This window comes from Mytilus edulis, chromosome 8 (assembly GCF_963676685.1).
Source record: "Mytilus edulis chromosome 8, xbMytEdul2.2, whole genome shotgun sequence".
Classification (NCBI taxonomy): domain Eukaryota; kingdom Metazoa; phylum Mollusca; class Bivalvia; order Mytilida; family Mytilidae; genus Mytilus; species Mytilus edulis.
The window spans coordinates 1,483,411-1,498,067 of NC_092351.1; the positions used below are offsets into that span (position 1 = coordinate 1,483,411).

At 32.3% G+C, this 14,657-nt stretch overlaps 1 pseudogene; it reads right to left on the reverse strand.

Moving 5' to 3' along the window:
• Positions 1 to 208: 208 nt before the first annotated feature.
• Positions 209 to 4,946, reverse strand: LOC139486680 (GATA zinc finger domain-containing protein 14-like; annotated as a pseudogene).
• Positions 4,947 to 14,657: the final 9,711 nt, after the last annotated feature.

The window sequence follows — 14,657 nt, forward strand, 5'->3', positions numbered from 1 at the left end:
CACTGTTATTGTGAAGGTATATATACTGTTCACTGTTATTTTGAAGGTATATGTGCTGTTAACTGTTCTTTTGAAGGTATATGTACTGTTCACTGTTATTTTGAAGGTATATGTTCTGTTAACTGTTATTTTGAAGGTGTATGTGCTGTTCACTGTTATTGTGAAGGTATATGTACTGTTCACTGTTATTTTGAAGGTATATGTGCTATTAACTGTTATTTTGATGGTAAATGTACTGTTTACTGTTATTTTGAAGGTATATGTACTTTTCACTGTTATTGTGAAGATAGATGTGCTGTTAACTATTATTGTAAAAGTATATGTACTGTTCACTGTTATTTTGAAGGTAAATTTACTTTTAACTGTTATTTTGAGGGTATATGTACTGTTCACTGTTATGGTGAAGGTAAATGTACTGTTCACTGTTATTTTGAAGGTATATCTGATGTTCACTGTTATTGTGAAGGTATATGTACTGGTCACTGTTATTTTGAAGGTATATGTACTGGTCACTGTTATTTTGAAGGTATATGTGCTTTTAACTGTTATTGTGAAGGTATATGTGCTGTTCACTGTTATTTTGAAGGTATATGTGTTGTTCACTGTTATTGTGAAGGTATATGTGCTGTTCACTGTTATTTTGAAGGTATGAGTGATGTTAACTGTTATTCTGAAGGTATACGTACTGTTCACTGTTATTTTGAAGGTATATGTGCTGTTAACTGTTATTGTGAAGGTATATGTGCTGTTCACTGTTATTTTGAAGGTGTATGTGCTGTTCACTGTTATTGTGAAGGTATATGTACTGCTAACTGTTATTTTGAAGGTATATGTGCTGTTCACTGTTATTGTGAAGGTGTATGTGCTGTTCACTGTTATTGTGAAGGTATATGTACTGTTCACTGTTATTGTGAAGGTATATGTACTGCTAACTGTTATTGTGAAGGTATATGTACTGTTCACTGTTATTGTGAAGGTATATGTACTGCTAACTGTTATTTTGAAGGTATATGTGCTGTTCACTGTTATTGTGAAGGTGTATGTGCTGTTCACTGTTATTGTGAAGGTATATGTACTGCTAACTGTTATTTTGAAGGTATATGTGCTGTTCACTGTTATTGTGAAGGTGTATGTGCTGTTCACTGTTATTGTGAAGGTATATGTACTGTTCACTGTTATTTTGAAGGTATATGTGCTGTTCACTGTTATTTTGAAGGTATGAGTGATGTTAACTGTTATTCTGAAGGTATACGTACTGTTCACTGTTATTTTGAAGGTGTATGTGCTGTTCACTGTTATTGTGAAGGTGTATGTGCTGTTCACTATTATTGTGAAGGTATATGTGCTGTTCACTGTTATTTTGAAGGTATATGTGCTATTAACTGTTATTGTGAAGGTATATGTGCTGTTCACTGTTATTGTGAAGGTATATGTGCTGTTAACTGTTATTTTGAAGATATATGTGCTATTAACTGTTATTGTGAAGGTGTATGTGCTGTTCACTATTATTGTGAAGGTATATGTGCTGTTCACTGTTATTTTGAAGGTATATGTGCTATTAACTGTTATTGTGAAGGTATATGTGCTGTTAACTGTTATTGTGAAGGTATATGTGCTGTTCACTGTTATTTTGAAGGTGTATGTGCTGTTCACTATTATTGTGAAGGTATATGTACTGTTCACTGTTATTGTGAAGGTATATGTGCTGTTCACTGTTATTTTGAAGGTATATGTGCTATTAACTGTTATTGTGAAGGTATATGTGCTGTTCACTGTTATTGTGAAGGTATATGTGTTATTAACTGTTATTGTGAAGGTATATGTGCTGTTAACTGTTATTGTGAAGGTAGATGTGCTGTTCACTGCTATTTTGAAGGTATATGTACTGTTAACTGTTATTTTGAAGGTATATGTACTGTTCACTGTTATTTTGAAGGTATATGTGCTGTTCACTGTTATTGTGAAGGTATATGTGCTGTTCACTGTTATTTTGAAGGTATATGTGCTGTTCACTATTATTGTGAATGTATATGTACTGTTCACTGTTATTGTGAAGGTATATGTGCTGTTCACTGTTATTTTGAAGGTATATGTACTGTTCACTGTTATTTTGAAGGTGTATGTGCTGTTCACTGCTATTTTGAAGGTATATGTACTGTTCACTGTTATTTTGAAGGTGTATGTTCTGTTCACTGTTATATTGAAGGTATACGTACTGTTAACTGTAATTTTGAAGGTAAATGTGCTGTTCACTGTTATTTTGAAGGTATATGTGCTGTTCACTGTTATTGTGAAGGTATATGTACTGTTCACTGTTATTGTGAAGGTATATGTGTTGTTCACTGTTATTTTGAAGGTATATGTACTGTTCACTGTTATTGACTAATAAATTGATTTCTGTTTTATTAAACTTGACATTGTTGTGAACTGTTATAACAAAGAAAATAATTAACCCCTGTTTACTATTGTTTTTCTAATTTTTCAATTCACTTTTAATGAAACACGTCTTGTTCCCTTTTGAGATAAGACAATATGCATATGATTTGCGGGATAACGATCCTTTTGAATGACTTAAACTTACGGTTTACATAACCCAATACCTGTATTAAAAAGGTTATGTGGTAAGTTTGCCAATGGACAAATTTCTATCAAAAACAAAATTAAGTCGTTGCTAACAACTAAACGTAACCGTACGATCTTCAACAATGACCCGGAAAAACAAATTGTAAAACTTTTGCATCAAATGGATAGCATAAATATAAAATAACTGACTAGTTTTCTAATAAAATTGAGAATGGAAATAAGGAACGTGTCAAAGAGACAACAACTGGATCAAAGAGCAGAAAACAGCCGACACTGCACGAAAATCCAGCACCTGGGCAGGGCTTCAGCTTGCCCCTAAACAACATATATATAAGACTAAACTCCAAAACATATAAACTAAAATAAAAAATACAACTTACAAGACTAACAAAGGCAAGAGGCTCCTAGGTTTGGACAGGCGCCAACTTGCGACGAGTTTAAACATGTTTTGTGAAATGTCAATCCTCCCCTATACCTCTAGCGAATGTAGAATAAACAAACACACATCAATACGCACAGTAAAACTCTGCTTAAAAGATGTCCAATTTCGTGACAGAATATGTTGATACTAAAGAAACTAAGCAAAATGAAAATGATACATAAATAAACAAGGGACTACATTTGTACTACAGTTACTTCCATGCCAGCACAATCAAACACAACATAAGTTGATCACGTCAAACTATCATGTGAGTTCAGATAATAAATTCCGTGTAGCCTAAGCATCCTGGATATTGTTTCTCTGACAAATTTGTCCAATACTGCAGATACTTTTCTTTTTATTCAACCAAATGAAAATTGGTCTAGTTTCTGCGCGTAATAATCTTGTGTCTTCAGCAGCTAAAATCAAATTTCTTTGTAATAATGTAGCTTTTAAATTCTAAAATTGTTAATAACAAAAAAAAAATGATTCAGATTTAAAAGTTGTACTTTAAAAGGACAATGTATCTATAATTAAGCTATTAAGCATCAGTTGCCTTTTGTCAACACAAAATCATTGTCTAATAGGTTGTCAGGGGAGCGGGGCTTTTGAAAGTTCAATAAAGCACTTTATGCATTTTAAAGATCCAAAAGTAAAGTATGTTGTCAAGGATTTTTGATGAAACAAAACTAAGGAGACGAAAGCAAAAGATGTGTCCTACTTTTCTATATTTAAATAATTTAATTTTGGATGTAACGCGTCTTCTGATTGGCTTACGTTGTGAAAAATGAGTGAACGAATTTAAAAAACAATACCAATAAGCAATACTCTTTTAGTTAAATATTTGAAATATTAGCAAAAAGCTCTTAATTTTTGTGTTTCAAACATACCTTCTCTAGCTGTAATAATAACTCGTAACAAAGTTATATCACTGAAATCATTTATTTCAATCCTTTTTAATGTGAATTCTCAATATTATGTTATTTACATGTAGCCTTAATATATATTTTAAAGAATCGAATCTTAAGCCAGATTATAACTTAATCATATCTTTTTTTTTATTATTATTTTATACGTTTTCAGGACCACACAATGAACTTAAACACAACTGTTCCTTAACGATAACATATTTGTCGATGTCCAGCCACACATCCCCCCTCCAAAAAAAATGTGACCTGAAAGAAAAACTATGCATAGATCTACAAATCGACAGATAATAATTTCTTTAAACAAATTTCTCTCTTGTATTCGAAGTTTTTTGCAGTTTTGTTTTATCTAAAGATATTGACTCACAAAATTAATATAGTATTGTGGATTTTTTTTAGCTTAAAATGTTCGATTCATTGGTAGCAAAAAAAAAAAAATACTGACTATCTTTTACAAATCATTTATAATGTCTGATGTATACATATTTATGACAATAACTGTTGTGAGCTGCACAGTTATAAAGTTCTACTTAACCAAAAATTTAAATGTGAACTTCAAGTTTTGCGAATTTTTGTTTGATTGAGTACCGATTGAGACTTTAAAAATCTTATAGAACTTTAGCTTCTAGTAGCTACAAGTACTCGTGGTTTACTAATGTGTGTCTTTATATCTTTATTTTATGTGCTAAGTTATCTGCTCTTTGGTCGGGTTGTTATCTGTTTGACCTATTCCCCATATCCAGTCTCAATTTTAAGTGTTGTGTTGTTACACAACTGTACCAAAAAGGATGGAAAGGAGGGGGGGGTTTGTTAAGTTGAGGTGGGGCGGGAAGGTGAAGCACAAACAAACATGTTAAGGGGGCTCGCGGGTCTTAATCAATTTTTTTATTTAATATAGGATTTCGCTATATTTTTCTATAAATAAACTTTATCTTATACTTAATAGAAAAATGAAATAAAAAAATGGGGTCATCGTTCATTTACGCTCACAATCTGCCTTCGAAAGAAGCATACATTTTTGTTAATGTGGAACTAATATAATAGGTGAAATAGCGATAATATCGAAATAAAAAAAGAACTAAATTACTGAAATCGCTTAAATTTTACAATTATTTAGTTTATGTACAGCTTATTCGAAAACAACAATAAAAATATAGATCACCGATGAATTAAAACAGATATTTCAATTTTAATGCCAAAAATGGCATTTTTGCACCAAAGGGACATAATTTTGTACTTTTTCAATGGTATCTACATTTCAAAAGTCACCTGGGGTCTACACGAATGGATTTTTTGGAATGATTTTTTTACCATATGATAAATTAACAACTTTTCAAGGTAATAAATAAAATTTGTAATGAAAACTAAATGTTTAATTTTTTTTCTGAAAATCTTATACCCTCCTTAAACTCGGTCACGAATGCGTAAAACCAGTGGTTGTCGATGGTAGCTATCTGTCATATTTTTAATCAGGTCGAACGCTTTCATTTTGTTTTTATCGTTCATATTGTTATAGCTAGCATTCGTAATGGTTTTTGCTTGTTGTTGAAGGTCATTTTGTTTAAATCTTGTTCCAATTTAGTCCGTTTTTGTACAGTAGTTGTCGTCTGTTTATGTAGTTCATACGTATTTCTCGTTTCTCGTTTTTAAATAGATTAGATCGTTAGTTTTCTCGTTTGAATGATTTTACACTAGTAATTTTTTAGGCCCTTTATATCTTGCTGTTTGGTTTGAGCCAAGGCTCCGTGTTGAAGGCAGGACCTTGACCTATAATGATTTACTTATATAAATTGTTACTTGGATGGAGAGTTGTCTTATTAGCACTCATTCCACATCTTCCTATATCTATATATGATAAACAAGTCTTGCTCGTTTTGTTTATCCAGTCAAAATGTATTGAAGACACCTATATAAAAAGGAAGAGATTAGAGACACCAGTAGTAAGATCATCTAACCTCGTATATTTAATTCACAGAAACCAGTCAAATGCTTATTGTCGTTATAAATGTCGCTTTACCTTGAGTTAAGATTTATTTGAAAACGCTTATTTGATACTAAAATGAATGCACAAAAGTTAAGTTAGGAGTCATAAATCCGATTAAATACAATTACATGTTGTATCTGCCCAATTTTATTGATTTTGTAACGTTTGTGTTAAATTTGACCAACTGTTAACCAATAATCACCAGCACCGTATCAGGACTCACCAGAACAATGACAGGACACACCAGTACAGAATCAGGACATGTCGGAATTTTGATTACGTGAATTTCAAATGAATCTACATGAAATTATCGTGAAAAATATACCTGAAACAAGTTTATATGTAAAATTCACGTGAATATTTTCATGTGAATTTTACGTGAATTGAGATTTACACGAGTCTTCAGGAATTTCACATGAATATAACGTGAACTTAAAAAAAAAGTATGGTATGATTTAAATTCAATTTGATTTAGATGTTGTTTGAATTACTTGATTTTAAAAATGTATGTGAAGTTCACGTGAACAAAACTGATGTGAATTATACGTGAAATTCGCTGAGATTCACGTGAAACTCACATACATTGATTGCACGCGAGTTTCACGTATAAGCTCGTTTGAGGTGAAATTATTTTAATTTCACTTGAAATTCTCATGAATTTAAATTCACATGCAATTGATGTGAATTAAGTTTGCCTGTGTATGAACTAATAAGAAAGAAAATTAAAACATCTTAACTGTTTCCTTCCATTTTTATGCAAGAAAACGTCAATATTCATTATTTTAGTATTTGTTTACATTTTTTCAATTATCAACCGCACCAGTCAGGACCAAATCAACAGCACAGAATGTTTCTAATGTCCAGGGAACCTTATGCAATTTCCTATCATTTTGACCTAGTGGAGACAAAAGAGTTGCCGTAGGGATTTTTCTATGAATTAAAAAAGGGAGTTGGTAGGGTCCCAGATTTAACAAACTCTTGGAGTAAAAAAAACAGTCGTTTAGATTAACAAAAAATCATGATGTTAATTCCTCTTGTTATTTTTGTATGTTTCTCTAAATATTCTTCTTATCGAACTATAACAAATAATTTATCAGTCGGACGACTGGTATGCTTTTTGATTAAATAGAAAACAGTTCCATTACTAAGAGAAAAGTGTGTGTAATATGGTTGCCAGTTTTTATTTTTACTTTAAATCTAACAAAAAGAAACACTTGTACTTCCCAATTAAGTTAGGGTTTTGTTTCTTTTCTTTTCAAATGCATATATAAGCTAGAAGATTACATTGTATCGTTATACTAGTTAAGTGTGAACCAGGGTTTCCGCTGGCATTTGCGAAAAAATAATAATTGTGATGATTAAAATTCGTCATTGGCGAAAGAATTTGGCGAAAGAAATATATATAACGATTTTGTTTCAGCCATCTTGTTTATATACTTTTTTCGGGTTTCTCTGACTTTACCGATCAGAAATACTCGGATTTCACCTTGAACTCGTTAAGATTTGGACAGAAAATCAATAATCAGCTGATTGCATTCATAACTATCGACATCAAAGGACTAACTAATAAAGGTGTTGATTGTATGATAGGACAAAATGATATGGTTAAATGGCTTCTGTCACATGTCTCAAAAGGGATTTATTAACCACTTTCCGACCCACGTGTTTGAAGCACAATTTTTACGCTTCCTCCCTTTCTTTTAATTTTAGTCCAAAAACTTGACGAAAAATGTTCATAAGCAAGAAAGGTCTCTGATTTAAACCTTATCATTTTACTTTCATACATATCATCGATTTGAGTGGTTACTTTAAAGTCGTTTCAGTGATACACGTGTTTCAAGCATATAGTTTTAGTTATTTACGATGGTCTAGAAAAGAAAACTTTCGTTATGGAGAAATCTATTCAAAAGGTTGGCATGAGAGTAACCCTTCAATGTAATGAGTACACCTTACACGAGTGGTCAATTCCAAGTGATAAGGATGCTTCGTTTTGTTGTAAAACCCACTTCTTATTTACGGGGTGGGGGGGGGTGATTTTTTAAAGAAAAATATATTTGTGTTACTTGGCGAAAAAAATGATAAAGTGGCGAAAAATATATTGCGGGAAACCCTGGTGTGAACCATTGTTATCTATTTGAAAACATAATAATAACAAACCAATATCTAATCGGAGAACACTAAATAGAGAAAGGATAAGCTAAAAGGAATGTTAGATCCCCGGCTGTAATTTTTTTTTGAAACTAATTAACTTTGTTTTTATACAAATATATCGGTTGAGAGGTACAAATTTCCAGAGCCGTTAGGCATGATATAATTGTTTAACTGTTTAATTGTTCAATTCCACCGAATGTTCAACCTCAGAAAGTTATTATAATCAGGTTACTGGTAGCATATAAAATTTCGACTTGAATGTATAATTTTTGTATACACTGCAGCTGCGCTATTTGCGCAGTCAAATTGCATTGACCGTATAATGATTTCTTATCACTTGTTTTATGTACAGTCACACGGTGGGTATGGTTGTCCTGCGAGAGAACGTACTGTGCTGGTGATTCGGTCCTGACGGGTGCTGGTGATCAATGAAAAAATGTAAACAAAGACGAAAATGATGATTTTTGACGTTTTCACTCATAAAAAATGGAAGAAAACAGTTGAGATTTTTCAATTTCGTTTCTTATGGGTTCATATATAAACCATTAAAAAAATGACCCTCTAAACTGTTTCAGTAAGCGTAACACAAAAATGCTCATTTTCAGAAAATCTCGAACTGAAAAAATAAAACAAAATGCTCATAGAGTCCGCTTTCTATACCGCAATCCACACGACAAAACAATTTTGTGAAAAAACATTGCAATTAATTAAAATTTAGCATTTTCTCAATTTATTCATGTCCTGATACTGTGCTGGTGGGTCCTGTCATTGTGCTGGTGGGTCCTGATACGGTGCTGGTGATTTTGGATAAGAAGTTGGTCATATTTGAAACAAATGTTACAAAATCAATTAAATTAGCCAGATAATTGTTGTCAACAGGATCTATGACTCCTATTTTAGCTCTTGTGCATCCGTTTGGCTGTTTAATATGCGTTTTCAAATGATCTGAACTTGTATTACATAATAACATAAAAGGGCAACATCTTTCGTCCAATATCAGATAAGGGGACGACCATTTGATATTCTTGGGGGGGGGGGCAGGAGGATTTTGGAAATAAATAACTCAGCCTTGATAATCCCAAAAATAAATGGTTTGTTCTGTGGCAGTTTGAAAATAAATTACCTGACTTGCAATGTATTGAAAATAAATAACTCAGCAGGTTTATAGCTTATTGGACCTTCAGCGGTTCCAAAACCCTTCAAAATTTTGTTTGCATCGCTCCGCTCGGCAAAATATGTTTGACACTACTTTTGAAAGAGGCTAGCTAAAACCAAACTAAATTAAATTTAATACTATGTATGTATGCAATATGTGTATATTGCTTGGGAATATAAATGATTCAGTTTGTTAAGGAAATTATAAAATACTTAATCTAATTATATCAACTGTCTTTTATAATATACTTATTACTATGTATTTGTGTTTCGTTTGTCCTTTCTCACTATGTATTATCTTAAAATGTTTGTATATATTGTCTACTTATACACAATAAAATTGAGAATGGAAATGGGGAATGTGTCAAAGAGACAACAACCCGACCAAATAAAAAAAAACAACAGCAGAAGGTCACCAACAGGTCTTCAATGTAGCGAGAAATTCCCGCACCCGGAGGCGTCCTTCAGCTGGCCCCTAAACAAATATATACTAGTTCAGTGATAATGAACGTCATACTAATTTCCAAATTGTACACAAGAAACTAAAATTAAAATAATACAAGACTAACAAAGGCCAGAGGCTCCTGACTTGGGACAGGTGCAAAAATGCGGCGGGGTTAAACATGTTTGTGAGATCTCAACCCTCCCTCTATACCTCTAACCAATGTAGAAAAGTAAACGCATAAAAATACGCACATTAAAATTCAGTTCAAGAGAAGTCCGAGTCTGATGTCAGAAGATGTAACCAAAGAAAATAAACAAAATGACAATAATACATAAATAACAAAGTATGTGTCTGAGGTTATGAATGAATTCTTGAATCTTAAAATTTCTGAAGGGGATAAGTTAATGATCTACTAGTATTCTGATTAAATGGTACACAATGACTTGACTATACATGTATTAATGGTTTTCCGTTTTTTAAATGGTTATTTGGATGGAGAGTTGTCTCATTTGACACTCACACCACATCTTCCTATATCTAACTATTCATAATTAACAAATATTTAAAAAAAATGTATGTTTTCAAATGTCATATATAAAGTGGTAAAAAATGAATAATCAGTCCCTAGCTTTAATGAAAATGAAAAATCTTGCTTCAATAGTGCAGAAAATGAATAATATGTCCTCTCAGTTTACAAAAATAAATAACCGTTCAAAAACAAATCCTCCTCCCCCCCCCCCCCCCCCCCCAGAATATCAAATGGTCGTCCCCTAACAATATATAGTTTCTAAAATAAGTTAAAAATTCCACAATACTATATATTCATTTTATGTGTCAATTTGTTCGAAAAAAGTCGAAAAGAAGAGACTTTTTTTAATGGTATGATTATATGTCGCTTTCTAGATCTATGCTTAGCATTTATTTCAGATGACATGGACTCCTCACCATGATGACCCTGCTGCCTTTCATAACTTTATCCGTATACATATATTAATAGATAAACAAAAGGCTGCATGCAACACGTATTTTTGTATTTAAAATGATTCTTTGTAACGAGAATATTTGTGGTGAATGGAAACTGTGAGGGTCACAATCTTAAATTGCTTATAAATGTTGTTGGAACCAGTTTCGTTGTCTGATCAGAATTTTGTGAAATGTGCAAGGTAGATAGACATTTTGATTTTTTTTACTCGGTTGTGTTGATCCTATGCTAAACATAACAAAAATCTCTGTACAAAGGTCTGTGAATTTTCTACAAAAATAGTGATCTTATTTTCACTAAATTCTCTTTTTCTACTAAATACAATAATGAACTATAAATGATAATGCTTTGTAAGAAGTTTCCACTTGATATATGTACAAAATTATATCTCTATTATTCATTGTCTGTGCTGTTTTGATACTATTGCAGTTTGCACATTTCGGAATTGACAGGCCACAGGAGGGGTCATAAACCGTAAACGAAAAGATAAAATATTGATATAAGTACTTAATTTGCATCTTTGAACCGGCTTGTTTTTTAGGAGCCTGGGGTGTCTACAAATGGTCGATTACAGACAGCCGAGTACGCATTTTACTTTCCAGGCGTGTTATTGTTGATTGTTAAAGTCCTGAAAACGGATAGATGGAAACAAAAATGTTTGATATATCTGGCTTTAGATTCAGTTTTTTTAAATCTAAATTAAGGCTACATTTTAATATAATAGTTCTATGAATTCACAATATAAAAAAATGCAGAAAAAAAAATGAATGAAGTGAAATATCTTAGTATTAAGGGGTCATTACTACAGATATGGTGTGTTTGACACACAAAACGTAAAAGCTTAGTGATATTACCAATATTAAAATAAAAGTGTATTTTAGTTGGGTATTTTTTCCATTTACTCATTTTCAATTATAATCAAGGCACATTTTATTTTTATTCATGAAAATTTTTCATATATAGAAAAGAAGGACACATTGTTCACTTCCTCCCCCGTAATTCTTTATCAAAATTATTTATTTTGAAATGAAAAAAGCTAAGAAATCTTAATTTTATTAGTGTTCTCTAGGTTATCTCGTCTTCATTCTCTGGCATATTCTAGCCTGCCCTTTCATAAAATAGTGATTTTTTTTAGTGTTGTATCGAACTTTCGAAAAGAAAAAAAAACCTGATAACGTTTAGACAAAAAAAAATGTGTTGGAAAAATCTTACAGCAAGTGATTCTTAATAGCTATAAGATACATTTTTCTTTTACAATACAACTTTTAAATCTTACGGGAAACTATTCCAAGCTTTCACTGTAACCTCGCTCTAACTTATCACCATCCCTCCCCCCAAAAAAACAAAACACCAAACAAACAAACCCGCAATAATATTGTCATTCTTATAGTCAGCACTCAATTGTTCACAAACAAATGTGTTTTAAGCTGCTAAAGACATGATTCAAACGCTCAGAAAGTCCTTTATTCTATATTTTTGCTCTCCATTTTTATGCAAAGCCTTTTACATTTTTATTTTATGGGTTATTGTTGAAGGTCGTACGATGACGTATGGTTGTTAACACATACTTCCTTTGGTTTCTTATGGAAATGTGTCCATTGACAACAAACATACCACATCATCTACTTTATATAAGTATTGTATAAATTACAACGTATTTTGGTGATCTTGCAAAATGATCGTAATCCCGAAAATCGTAAACATATTTTCTTATCTTAAAATGGGGCAAGAAGGGTTCCATTAACAGGCCAATAAATAAGATTACAGTTATTTTAAAAAAAATAAAATAAAAAATAGGGGTATTTTTTCTCTCATAATAACAGTAAACAGATTCACAACAATGTCAATTTCAAGAAAGCAGACAACAGCTAATAAGTCAATAACAGTACAGCATCAATGATCTTGAATATATGCCACTTTTAACTAAAATATAAAAGCACAGAACCAGGACATAGGAGCACAGAACCAGGACAGTTTTTCTTATCACCAGCACAGCGTCAGGACAATTCCGTTTAACGAACTTGCACGACTTTTGCAATATAATATTGTTGTAATATACTTTGCATGGTACTTATGACACATCAGAGAAAAAATAAGCAAAAAAACAGTCGTTTTATTGCCGTTCTGATACGATGTAAACAAACCCACCAGCACCCGTCAGGACCAAATCACCAGCACAGTACGTTCTCTCGCAGGACAACCATACCCACCGTGAGTCACTGACTGTATATATATCTCCCTTTTTATGAGAATAAGTTCTCGGTTGACTACTACACTTTGTTCATCAGTTTCAATGAATCGTAATACAAGTGGATTCAATTTTTATGTGACCGGTTGACAATTCGTTTCCGTTGAGTTTTATTCATGACGTCATTCCCGATTCAAATTCAATAATGATGCATTTTATCCTAAATATTTCATCTGGAATCATCAATTTAGAATGACCATGAATTTGTCATATTAGAACAGAAATAATTCATTACGTTATTTTTAGACATGGTATTCCTCATCTGCCATGGTATTTGCTAGGGTATTTCCCATCTGCCATGGTATTTGCTAGCAAATACCCCGGCACATATAATTTCCTAATGGCAAATATCCCGGAAGAGAAAAGAAAATCTCAATATATAGAAATTGGTGAAAAATACCATGTTTCTCATCCAATCAAGATACAGCATTATTACATAATATTCATTAAGTCTTCCTACTAGAAATGATTGTCATTAGATTTCAATGAACCTTTGGTGTCATTGCAAGTTATCGGATTTTAGGCGTATTCAGTTTGGCGCGTATTCTTATTGTTCGCTGGCTTATTGTTTGCTGGCTTGAGTCTGGTTATAATCTGTGCAATGAAAGTTCAAGATCCTTTTCACTGTTGTTTTTAATAAGTTATATTTTAATCTTGACAGATAAAAAGTATACATCAACAGGAAACGTTTTAAAAAAGGAATCCCGGTTCCTTCGACAAATCTCACGTATGCTGCTATTGACGGTCGCACCCTGTGTTGGTTAGTATCATTTTTTAAATTGTTGATAATAGTTTATTTATACAGAAATTAATGTATTGGTGTATAAACAATATTCTTAGTGTTTGAAAATAAACTTTGACCGGTTTTGATTTTTTGATTTTTTTTGCCAAAATAAATAATGAATATTGTCATGATGATCAACATGATGAAAGACCTCTACAGATTTACCCTAAATTTCATCTATTGTGTCTGGTTGTTTTTTTTTGGCTCACCTGCATCCGGCGAGCGTCGTCGTCCGTCGTCGTTAACTTTTACTAATATCTACTCCTCTGAAACTATCATTAGGGTATCTAATTTAAACCAGAGGCTCTAAAGACCCTGTGTCGCTCACCTTGGTCTATGTGAATATTAAAAAAAGGACACAGATGGATTCATGAAAAATGTATGTTTTGGTGATAGTGATGTGTTTGTAGATCTTACTTAACTAAACATTCTTGCTGCGTACACTTATCTGTATCTATCATGAACTACGTCCTGTTAGTTTCAGTGGAAAATGATAGTGAAAATTTACAAATTTTATGAAAATTGTAAAAAATTGACTATATAGGGCAATAACTCCTTAGGAGGTCAATTGACCATTTTGGTCATATTGACTTATTTGTAACTCTAACTCAGTTGAACAATATTGCTGTTTACAGTTTATCTCTATCTATAATAATATTCAAGATATTAACCAAAAACAGCAAAATGTCCTTAAAATTATCAATTCAAGGGCAGCAACCTAACATCGGGTTGTCCGATTCATCTGAAAAAATTAGAGCAGATAGATCTTGACCTGAATAACAATTTTACCCCCATGTCAGATTTGCTCTAAATGCTTTGGTTTTTGAGTTATAAGCCAAAACTTATACCCCTATGTTCTATTTTTAACCATGGCGGCAATCTTGGATGGTTGGCCAAGTCATCAGACACATTTTTTAAACAAGATACCCCAATGATGATTATGGCAAAGTTTGGTTAAATTTGGCCCTGTAGTTTCAG